This window comes from Anolis carolinensis, chromosome 4, assembly GCF_035594765.1.
Source record: "Anolis carolinensis isolate JA03-04 chromosome 4, rAnoCar3.1.pri, whole genome shotgun sequence".
Taxonomy (NCBI): Eukaryota; Metazoa; Chordata; class Lepidosauria; order Squamata; family Dactyloidae; genus Anolis; species Anolis carolinensis.
The window spans coordinates 200,012,906-200,025,497 of NC_085844.1; the positions used below are offsets into that span (position 1 = coordinate 200,012,906).

A 12,592-nucleotide genomic window follows, 5' to 3' on the forward strand; every position below is an offset into this window, starting at 1 on the left:
CGTAAGGGGATAGGGCATTGTAGGACTGGGAGCTGTTGTTTTATCTGTTAATAGCCTGGAGAGGGGGAATCACAAAGAGAATGCAGACTATCAGTTGAATAATAATAATAATAAATAATAAAACTTTATTTATACCCCGCCACCATCTCCCCGCGGGGACTCGGGGTGGCTTACATGGGGCAGAGGCCCAAACAACATAGGACAAAACATAGGCAACATAATACAAATCACACTATAAAAAGATAAAACAGTAATACAATATATCAATTAAAACAAAAATACAGGATAAAAAATGCATTTAAAACACATAAATGGTAAAATCGTAGTAAATATGGGTAGTATGCATATGGTATCATACAACAGATCCAGTGAAACGCTGGTCCTCTTGCATGAAAGTCCTAAAAGTTGAGGATCTGCAATGCTTGCCCCTATATAGAAGTCATTCCTGTCCCATCTCTCTAGGTGGCCCCATTTCAAATGCCCTATTGGTTTGCACTGACTAGATCATTTCTTCTGCCTACAGGGTAAGAATATTTTTATATATATATATATATAATATTTATATAATATATATAATATTTATTCTAGTTTAAAACATTTTTGTTTTAAACAAACTTCCAGAAAACACATCAGTCTTCAAAGGAAGAACAGCAATCTTACAGAGCTGATTACAAATCGCTCCCCTTTCCTTCTAGAGATCAAAGTCCTGAACAGAAATACAATATTTTAATACTTTAGCTTGTCATCCAAGTTCCATGCAAATAGGAATGCATTGTGCACTTTCAGTTTCCCTGCCCACTTCATACCACAAGATGAAGCCTAGTGTTTTCATGCAGGCAATCACTGAGTGTCCCTTCTCACTTATTTTTTCAGAAGGATATCTGTAGAGATCTTAGTGTGTACAACACTAAGAAACTATCAAACATCCTTCAAGAGACTGAGACAGAAGAACCTCTACTGAAAAAAAAAAACACTAATTGCTGGGAAATCCAAGTGACAAAGGTTGGTAAACATAAACTCCTCTGCTAGTTTTGGAGCTTTTAAAAATATACATTGGTTTATTTTTCCAGTTAACTCCTACCAGCCACAAAAACATCCTGCTGTATCCCTCTGCTCCACGTAGTTACCACCCACTACCATCTCTTGACCAGGACAGATGCAAACAAAGCAAAGAGCTGGGGAGGCAAGCATTCAGCAAGTGACATGGATAAATAACAATATCAAATTCTATAATTTTGGCCTCATACTTGACCTAGACATGAGATTGACTTACACATGAGTATGCATGGTATATCAATTAACATTAAAATATAAGTAAGCTATTTACTCATGTATAAATATAGAAATTAGTCAAAAATATCAACCAAAAAACCTGGTTCAACTTTTCCATGAGTCAATGTAAGTACAGTACCTTAACCTGTACCAAAAAGGAAATCAGGCCTTCTCCGAATAGACTAGCAAAAGTCAAGAGCTTAGTCCATCCTAGGAGACCCTAAAAGTGCCAACCCGCTCTACATTCTCTGCCGTGGCATCATTTCAACCTTTCTGAATGCCTGGGTGGGGAATGAGAAAGTGGAACTGGAGCTTTAGCCTCTCTGCAGACTGACCCTCATCCACAGATCACACCAAAATCCATAATTTTGGCCCCCAAATCTGGCCTCTATTTATAAATAAATTTGACTTATACATGAATCTATATTGTAGTCACAACAGTACACTATTTAAAATAATAAAAACTAGCTAAAATAGCACAATTAAAACAATACAATACCCACTTTAAATATATAATTTTAAAAAATCTTCAGTTCTAAGTCTTTTAGAATTAAAAAAAAATCTTTGCCTCACGACAGAAGATGACTACTAAAAGAAGGAAGTTGAGACCAAGAGCAGCCACCAAGAAGGTGGTAGGATGAAAGAAGGACATCTTCTGAGAATCTCAGGTTCCAAACAGACTCCTATAGTGAGGTCTGTCAAACAGCCTGGACCTAAGCCACAATCAAAATTGTTAGGAGAGAAATATGAAGCAAAGTTTGCCCATGCTTCCAATTGGCTTTTTACAGGTAATAAAGATGCAAATCCATGTTAAAAAATTAGTTTAATAAGGTAGTATGATCTTGTATGCGCATTGACCATATTCACACTAGTAATTTCATTTTAACAAATTCCCTTAAATCTCCAATACCATTAACACAAAGAATACCAGTATGGGCTGTTCTTCTAAAAAAAGAGTATTCTGCGCAAAACCTGCCCATTAGCATGCATAGGTACTTTAGAGGTTGCAATCTCCTGTAGTGAAGAAATACACGCTACAACTTGTTGACCCTCATGTAAAAGCAACCTCAGTGACAGGAAATAACTGTCACAAGGAGCAACAAGTGGATGGAGGTGAGTGTGAGAAGATGTAACTTGTTGAAGTATAGGTACAGTAGAAGACCCTTAAGATGGGGGAAAGTAGAAAGATATCTTAGGAGCATATCTTAGGAGTCAAAAATTAAAGAGTCTGTTAAACAGAAAGGAGCAATAGAGTTAAATTCTGCAGGCTGATAATTAAGGCCCAAGAGCTACAGGACAATGTAAAGCTGCCAAGAGGAAGTAATGAAGTCCTGCCAGTACAATCCACAACGACAAACTTAGATTTTTAGTTCCAGGAAAACCAAAAGCCCTTCTAGGTCATTCTCTCTCTGCCTTCGTCTTCCCTTTAAAATAAGAGGTGTATCGTAATGGCAAAGGTGTTGTCACGAAGGGCCAACGAACTGCCACAAAGCACCATGCCTATCAGTAATGTTATATGGATAAATAGCAATGAGAAAATGATTAATAAAGTTATTAGTTACAGAAAGCTGTTCAGTAAAAATGAGCAGGGTCAAGATGAAAGCAATGGGAAAAATGTATACACAGTGGGCCCTTGGTATCCACTGGGACACCTGTCTTCAGTTGACATCAGTTGACACTCAAGTCCCATTATATACAGCAACAGAGTCAAATTGGCAAAATAAAAGTTTGCTTTGTAGAACTTTGGGGGGTGGGGGTGGCAAGGAGGAGGGTATTTTCAAGCCAGGGATGGTTGAATTCCTGGATGAAGAACCCATGACTATGGAGGACCAACTGGAACACTGCCTTTAATATCCTTCCTCACTGCCATTCCCTTTTCCTAGTGTGTCCTGTTTTATTCAGATTATAATCCTGAGGGCAGGAAACTTTCAAATTAACAACATGTAAGACCAACAATTACTGTGAGAGCCTTTGTGAGGTTGAAGTCTTGTTTAAGTATGTTTATGTGCCTCCAAGTCATCTGCTGTCTTATAGAGACCTTATTGATTTCACAAAGTTTCTTTAGGCAAGGAATACTTAAAGGTGTTATGTGCCACTTCCTTCCTCTGAAATACCACTGCTATTTGCTAGCTGTCTCCCATTCAAGTACTAACCAGGGCTGACTCTGTTTACTTGCCAAGATCAGATGAGGAAGAGTGCCTTGAGCATGTGAATATTTAAATGGTTTTATATTATTTTAAGTATTAGTTCTATGTTTAGTTTGATCTTACTGTTAGGAATTGTGGGAGCTGAAGTTCAAAACACCTGGAGGGGCAAAGTCTGCCCATGCCTGTTTTAAAATGTATGTAAATAAGTAAGTAAAACTTTATTTATATCCCACCCCATCTCCTCATCGGACTCAGGGCAGCTCACAACATAAAAAGGCAAACATTCAATGCCATAAAAATACACCACTAAATTAAACAGTACAAATAAACAGTACAAACATTTAACCAGATAACAAATCACAATAACAGGAGTAAAACATATTACACACTATCAATAAAAACAGGGTTAAAAGCTATGTTCATATTCCATTCTTTGTATCAAAGGCTGGATCTTTAACCATTCGCTTCTACATAGAACTGGGTGCATAGGAAGGTGTTTATTTGTTTAGATTCTGGATATTTCTTCCCAATGTAAGCTGCGGAATCATATATTAGTTATGTTATTATTTAATTCTTGTTAATCTGCGGTTACTTTTGATGTAATTGTGGTTTGTTTTGGGTTAGGGTGGGGTGGATTGTTTTGTCCCGGTCTAGTTTTTATGGCATGGAATATTTACCAATATTTGTTGTTAACCACCCTGAGTCTCCTCAGGGACATGGATGTGATAGAAATAAAAGTTTTATTATTATTGTTATTATTATTATTATTTGCCTCCTAAAAGAGGACAGTGATGGGGCCAATCTGATCTCCTTCGAGAGGGAGTTCCAGTGGCGTGGGGGGGGGGGGGGGGGGAGACTGCAGAGAAGGCTCTCTCTTGTCCCCACCAAGTGAGTTTGAGATGGGGGTGGGACTCAGAGAAGGGCCTCCCCTGATGAGTGCAGGGTCCGAGCAGGCTCATATGAAGAGAGATGGTTGGCCAAGTAGTCTGGACCAGAACCATTTAGGACAGTGATTTCCAACCTGTGGGCAGTGAGACCTAAAATTGAGTCCATGAGACATGCGGGAGGGAAAAAATGTTCTTGGTGTCTTCGTTTTTAGGCCTGTTCCTGGAGTTATTTGGGGTGCTGATTCAGAAATGTGCATTGGATAGACCACATCAGCTCTAGATTATTAAATATAATTTTCTGTGGGAGAGCAGGTGGCAACTAGTGGATGGCATATGTTCTGTATCAGAAACTAGAGCTAATGTGGTCTATCCAATGCACATTTCTGAATCAGCACCCCAAATAACCAAACCGAATCTAACGTTGACCAAAAACTGATTCGTAACCCTTTTGATACTATGTTGGAGAGTGGTCCCTGGTCAAAGTGATCCCTGCTCAAAGTGGTCCCTGGTCCAAAATAGTTTGGGAATGACCAGCACTTTAAATTTCACAAACTAGGAGCCAGTGGAGCTGCCATAGCAAAGGAGTTATTATCTCCCTGTAAGGTGCTCCCATTAGTAACCTGGATGCTGATCTCTGAACCAGCTGAATCTTCCAAGCAGCTCCATGTAAAATGTATTGTTTTCGGCATTCTTTGGCACTTTGAGTCTCCCTTGTGAGAGGAAAATGGAATTTACATATTATAACAGAAAAGAAGAAGAGATCATCTTTAAACAGGGTGTACTTAAAAACCAATAAAGAGTATAATTCCAAGAAAGGGCGACTAGGAAAACTCTGGCTCTGGTGTCCCTTTGAATCAGGAAGCAAAGGAAGGAGGGACATTAAAATAAGCTTTAGTCGGCCTTGGATGGAAGTATAATTTAAAACCTACAATATTTAAACACTTGAGGGCGCCTATAAGGCAGGCATGGGTAAACTTGGGCCCTCCGGGTGTTTTGGACTTCCAACTCCCACCATTCCTAACAGTCTCAGGCCCTTAGGCGGCTGAGGGGGGAAAGAAAAGAGCCTGAGGCTGTTAGGAATGGTGGAAGTCCAAAACACCTGGTGGGCCCAAGTTTGTCCATGCCTTGCATAAGGTCTATACATAGTTCCATCAACGTTAAAGCGAGTCAGATGGATGCACTTTCAAAATGAGATCTATGTTATGAACAGCATGTGACATAAGGGGGAGGGGCTCCTGAGCATGTCCAGAGTGCATTTCTGGCCACCACGGCCGTCCTTCTCTCCTAGAGCCAAGGCGAAGAGCGAGCTCCTTGGCAAGGCGAAGGGACGAGGGGGGAAAGGGCTCGGGGTGGCTCCAACCCAGACCCACTCACCTAAGCCCGCTCCCTCGCAGGTGTGGCGCCCCCTGCCGAGGCCCTGCCTCTCATGGCCCGGGGTCCCTGCGGGAACTCGCGGGCCGGGGCCCCATCCCACCTCCTCCTTCTCCTCCTCTTCCTCTGCGCCGGACGGACTCCGAGCTTCCCTCACTCCGCCTCAGAGCGACGCCTCGCGCCCATGACGGCCGCCGTAGCTGCCACTTCCGACAGCACACCCCCCTCAGGGGGAAAAGGGGGCATGCAAGCCAATGGCAGCGAAGCTCTTAAGCGCGCCCGCCAATACGAGACCTTGTCCCGCCTCCCTTCCGCAGAGCGTTCTGGGGGTTGGAGTTTTTCAGTGGTCCTCCTCAGGCCAATGAGGAGCAGAGCATGTGCTTGTGTTGAAAGAAGTTCTGTCCTGTTGAAAGACTGCTGTGGGCCCCTTCCACACAGCTGTATAAAAACCCCACATTATCTGCTTTCAGCTGGGTTATATGGCAATGTGGACTCAGATAACCCAGTTCAAAGTAGATATTCTGGGTTATATGGCTGTGTGGAAGTGCCCTCGGGCTGCCTACGCAGAATTCAGGCAACGTGGTCTAAATTTCCCTGGAAGGCACTCATTTCGTTACTAGGTCTTCTGTTTTGAGGCCTAATTTAGAGCCCTTTCACACAGCTATATAACCCAGAATATCAAGGCAGAAAACCCCAAAATATGTGCTTTGAACTGGGTTATCTGAGTCCAGACTGCGATATAATCCAGTTCAAAGCAGATAATGTGGGATTTTATTCAGCTGTGTGGAAAGGACTTAATTAGCCGTTTTTATCCCGTCTGCTCCATTAACATTCGCCTTTTTACGTCATGATTTGCCGCCCATGAAAGTGAAAAATAGGTTAGCAAAACATATAATTTATTTTAAAGGATCTCCCTAAATTACATAATAATTAAGGCCCCTTCCACACATCTGAATAAAATTCCATATTATCTGCTTTGAACTGGGTTATATGGCAATGTGGACGTTTGAAAGCAGATGTTTTGGATTATCTGCCTTGATATTCTGGTTATATGGCTGTGTGTCAGGATCCTACGAAGCTGAGCCACTGATTAGTTGTTTTCACATGTCTTCACTGAAGATGCATCTGTACTGTAGAATTAACACAGTTTAACACCAGGGAGCCCCTGGTGGCACAGTGGGTTAAATCGCTGAGCTGCTGAACTTGCTGACTGAAAGGTCAGCAGTTCAAATCTGGGTAGTGGGGTGAGCTCCCCAGCTTCTGCCAAACTAGCAGCTCGAAAACATGCAAAAGTGAGTAGATCAATAGGTACCACTCCAGCGGAAAGATAACAGCGTTCCATGCAGTCATGCCGGCCACATGACCTTGGAGGCATCTACGGACAACACTGGCTCTTCATCTTAGAAATGGAGTCGGACACGACTAGACCTGACGTCAACGGAAACCTTTACCCATACCTAACACCACTTCAACTGCTATGGAACCCTGAGAATTATAGTTTTACAAGGCATTATGTGCTGCGGCCTCGCCATACTACAAATCCCAAGATTTCACAGTGTTCAGCCATGGCAACTAAAGTGATGTCAAACTGCATTAATTCTGCAGTGCAGATGTACTTGAAGACACTGGGAGACTACAATTCAAACCCCTTCTTGGCCATGAAGGCTTATTGAGGCCCCTTCTATTGAGGCATGGCCCCATGTAAGCCGCCCCAAGTCCCTCCAGGGAAATGGGGAGGGATATAAGAATAAAATTATTATTATTATTATTATTATTATTATTATTATTATTATTATTATTATTATTATTATTCTACACTGCCATATAAAATTAGATAATTTGTTATCTAATTCAAAATGAATTATATGGCAATGTAGACAATAGTCCAAAGCAGATAATGTGGATTATCTGATTTGATAATCTGGATTATATGCCAGTGTAGAAGGGGCCCTGACCTTGAGTAAGCCACACCTTCTCAGCCTGAGGACACTCCCCCCCTCCACACACACACACACACACACTGAAAAATCCTGCCAAGAAAGCCCCATCATGACCATGCGTTAGAAATAATTTGAAGGCACACAACCAAAATGACAATATAACAGGTTGCAAACGCAGAGGAAGACTGGAAGAGGAGGCGAAGGACAGGCATTGGCAAACTTCGGCCTTCCAGATGCCGGTAAGCTGTTAGGAAGTGTGGGAGTTGAAGTCCAAAACACCTGGAGGGCTGAAGTTTGCCCATGCCTGGGTTAGGATGTACTGATGAAAACTAGACTGATTCTGCTATATTTAACTGTATTGCATGAAGGTTCCAGAAAGTGTCATTCCAACAGCAACTTGATTGCAGGAAAGAGTTGAAAAAAGGCCAGATCTAGCTTCTTTCACAATTGTTTTGGGACCTGACTCAATAGTTACACAAACAGACTAGACACATAAAATATTCATTAAAATCTCATTTTGGAACTCCTATTTTTCACTCCAGGTTTCCAGTTTTTTAAACCACTAGATGCAATTGAATCAAGGTTAGACTGGATACAATCCTGATGAATCTTGAAATTAGGGTCTATTCACAAAGGGGCAGGTCAAAACATGCATATCTGATACATATATATAGTAGAGTCTCACTTATCCAAGCTAAACGGGCCGGCAGAAGCTTGGATAAGCGAATATCTTGGATAATAAGGAGGGATTAAGGAAAAACCTATTAAACATCAAATTAGGTTATGATTTTACAAATTAAGCACCAAAACATCATGTTATACAACAAATTTGACAGAAAAAGTAGTTCAATGCGCAGTAATGTTATGTTGTAATTACTGTATTTACGAATTTAGCACCAAAATATCACGATATATTGAAAACATTGACTACAAAAATGGCTTGGATTATCCAGAGGCTTGGATAAGCGAGGCTTGGATAAGTGAGATTCTACTGTAGTTCATATTTTATCATATTCTGTGTGAAATTTGGCAATAAACTCCAAAACATGAAGAGATATGTGGTGTTTGGAGGTCCAAGTCTGTAAATTTGCATTATGTATGTATCTCTGACAGATGCCCAATGGTATATTTGCAGGGATGCATTTTCATTTCACATTAGGAAATATGCCACTATGAAGACAGGCAATGCATATTGATTTTCAATTATATATTATGTTTGCATCCTATTTTTCTCACACCAAATTCAAGGTGACAGAGATATTCATGTTGCTTCACAAACAGTTTTATGATATAGGTTTACACTGGAAGCGACTGACCCAAGTTCACACACTGAGATTGTGTCAGAGCATGGATTTAAAATGCAACCAATTCTTCCAAGTTCAGCATGATTTATTCAACATATAGAGCTACTCATTCTTCTACTATTCCAAAAACGTTTTAAAAGTTATATATTTTTACAGACGCACACAATTTCGACATCTCCAGAGTGTTAATTTGCTTGTTATTTTCTACAAAAGCCTTATAGGACTTGCTGTCAAGTCGAAACTCACTTGACAGTAAACTTACAATTAAGCCAACAGTGGACTTCTGTATTTTTCTCCCAGAAAATTCAGTTTCCGCAATTTTAACACACAGTGCAAATAAAGTTATAATCCTATCCAAAATTTAGTGTTTGCAAATTTGGCCTGATTTCAGTTGGAGAGAGTACATTGAAGAACAAAACTAATTTCTACATTGGGGTTCCCAATTCCATGTTTATCTCTTAAAACAAACATGAAGGTTATCTGCAGACAAAATGGATATACTGGGAATATTCATTTCTAATTGGTGGTGGTCAATCAGTTCTGAAGTAAACACAAGGTGCATTTTTTCCAATACATTTTTTGTAAATACAGTAGAGTCTCACTTATCCAACATAAACGGGCCGGTAGAATGTTGGATAAGCGAATATGTTGGATAATAAGGAGGCATTAAGGAAAAGCCTATTAAACATCAAATTAGGTTATGATTTTACAAATTAAGCACCAAAACATCATGTTATACAACAAATTTGACAGAAAAAGTAGTTCAAAACGCAGTAATGCTATGTAGTAATTACTGTATTTACGAATTTAGCACCAAAATATCACGATGTATTAAAAACATTGACTACAAAAATGTGTTGGATAATCCAGAACGTTGGATAAGCGAGTGTTGGATAAATGAGACTCTACTGTATGTCACAAATATGTCTCAGTGTAAACAGGTTTTGAGGATCACTCCAGGCAAACAGTGTTTCAAATAAAGTTGTATCCAGTAACCTTTATTCCATTTGATTTTAATTTTTGCCTCATTTCTCAATATACACTTCTTTAGCCATCCTGTCTCTTCCTTCATGTATGCAACAATCTATTATAGATCATTCATCCTATTTGTTCCCAGTTGTCTTAAAATGTCCCAGTTCTCTTTAAATGATGGAGGCATCAAGCAATATTTGCCTTTTATAGGGCTTAGTTCGTGCAATCAGGGGCGGTTCAACTGTTAGGCTAAGTAGGCGGTTGCTGAAGGCGCCATCCTCTGGGGGGTGCAGTTGAGGTGCCTCTTGATGCACCTCAAAGTGCCCCTAATGAGCAGCTTCTTTTTTGTCTGTTTCTTCTCTCCTCCCCTTCTCCTCTGGGAGGGGGCACGCCCTCTGGGCGTGCCTCACCTTCCCCCTCCTGTGTGCGTGCATGCGTGTATGCATGCGCATGCACCCCTGCCTCCTCCTCCCAGGCCCGCAGCCTGGCTGGCCTCCGAGGCCTCTCGCCGGCCTCCAAGGCCTCGCACCGCCCTCCGAGGCCTTCCACCAGCCTCTGTGGCCTTGTGCTGGCCTCAGCGGCCACCCGCAGCCTAACCTGCCATCGCCAAGTCTCCAGGCTGCCTGGCCATGTTCCAGAAGCTTTCTCTCCTGATGGTTAACCCCACCTATGGCAGGCATCCTCAGAGGTTGTGAGGTCTGTTGGAATCGAGGTAACTGAGGTTACATATCTGGACCTGAATATCCTGTATAAGACTTCTATTATTCATTATTATTCATCATCATCATTATTATTATTATTATTATTATTATTATTATTATTATTATTATTATTATATCCAGGGTAGGAGAAAGGAAGAACTCTTGTCTGCTGGAGACAGGTGTGGATTTTGCCATTGGCCACCTTGATTAGCATATAATGACCTTGCAGCTTCAACGCCTGGTTGCTTCCTCCCTAGGGGCATCCTTGGTTGGGAGGTGTTAGCTGGCCCTGATAGTTTCCTGTCTGGATTTCCCCTGTTTTCAGAGTGTTGTTCTTTATTTATTGTCGTGATTTTTTTAATACCGGGGACCAGATTCCCTTTTGGCGGCCTTTCAATTCCTATGGATTCCTAAGGACCCTCAGGGCTCTTCCACACAGCCATATAACCCAGAATATCAAAGCAGAATAACCCACAATATCTGCTTTGAACTGGATTATCTGAGTCCACATTGCCCTATATCCCAGTTCAATGTTTGGTGCTAAATTCACAAATATAGTAATTCCTACATAACATTACCATGTATTGAACTGCTTTTTCTGTCAATTTGTTGTAAAACATGATATTTTGGTGCTTAATTTGTAAAATCATAATGTAATTTGATGTTTAATAGGCTTTTCCTTAATCCCTCCTTATTATCGAACATTTTCGCTTATCCAACACTTTTATTCTTCAGTTATTGGTTTGGGGGGGGGGGCAAATTCTGTTCGCTTACACTTGAAAATTACCTTGGGCCAGCCCTGCATGCAATCAGTACTCAGAAGGAGTTATCTCAGTCTTTTGCCCACAACAGTTATCCATATGCCTGTCCAAACACCAGTCTAGTCTGCTTTTAAACCATACCACCCTTTAGTGGGGGGGGGGGGGGAACAATGACTAGACTTTGGAAATGTAAACTATATTGGTCAGTGCTAACACTGCTGGTAGCCTTGTTTTACCATTTATGCCAAGTTGTGGGGAAAGTTTCTAATGTTATCATAGGTAGCAGGTTTACTCCACTTTTATTCACCTCTGACCTTGTGAATAAGAGACTTCCAGCCTTGCTCAGGTTTTACAGACTTGAGGCTGTGGTTTCTTTGATTCAGTGAATCCATATGCAATGTGATCTTCCTCTTTCCCTGCTGCCTTCTACCTTCCCAAATATTATTGCTTCTCATGGTATGTCCAAAGTGCAGCAGTCTCCGTTTACTCCCCTTGGCTTCTAGGAAGAGTTTGGTATTGATTTATTCTAGGACTTTGTTTTTTTTTTCTCTTTAGCAGTGTATGTTATCTGTAGAACTCTCCTCCCGAACCACATTTCAAATAAGTTGAAATGTTGAAGTTTATTTTCTTCCTATCAGCTTCCTTCATTGACCAGCCTACACAACCATGACAGGTTAAATCAGGGACCAAAGTGAATTAAGGGGATGTTGTCTTCAGATAATTAATTGCTACATAAGAAGGCCTTCACAAATACTTGTTTTCATATGAAAGGAAGGAAAGAAAGAGGAGGAGGGCAGGAATCACATGATTACCATAAAACATCTTTTCAGAAGGAATGCTGCGGCTGGCAAATGAATCTGCCTGTTTTGATGGCTATTCAGTTAGTTTTTCTCTCCTGCGACATATGCAAATCCCTCTCTCTCTCTCTCTCTCTCTCTCTCTCTCTGTTTGGCTTTCTGCACCTGGGAGCACAAGAGTTCTTTTTTGTGGGCTTTAAATAGCTAAAATTGCCATTGTACATTTTTTCTGCAGGAGGTGTTTTTTAATCCCTCTCTTGGTTACTTTCACCACCAGAGGCTTTTTTGTTTTGTTTCAGGAGCAACCTGAGTTGCTTCTGGAGTGAGAGAATTGGCCGTCTGCAAGGGGACGCCCGGATGTTTTGATGTTTTACCATCCTTGTGGGAGGCTTCTCTCATGTCCCCGCATGGAGGGAGCTCATCCGCGCTCTCCCCGGGTG

General features: G+C 41.1%; 1 protein-coding gene across 1 annotated transcript in view; it reads right to left on the reverse strand.

Annotated features, from left to right (window-relative positions):
• Positions 1-5,802, reverse strand: part of elk4 (ETS transcription factor ELK4) — a 38,855-nt gene extending 33,053 nt beyond the window's left edge. The window contains exon 1 of the mRNA XM_062978575.1: positions 5,681-5,802. The gene's annotated coding sequence lies outside the window, so the exon portion shown is untranslated. The remainder of the gene's footprint in view (positions 1-5,680) is intronic.
• Positions 5,803-12,592: the final 6,790 nt, after the last annotated feature.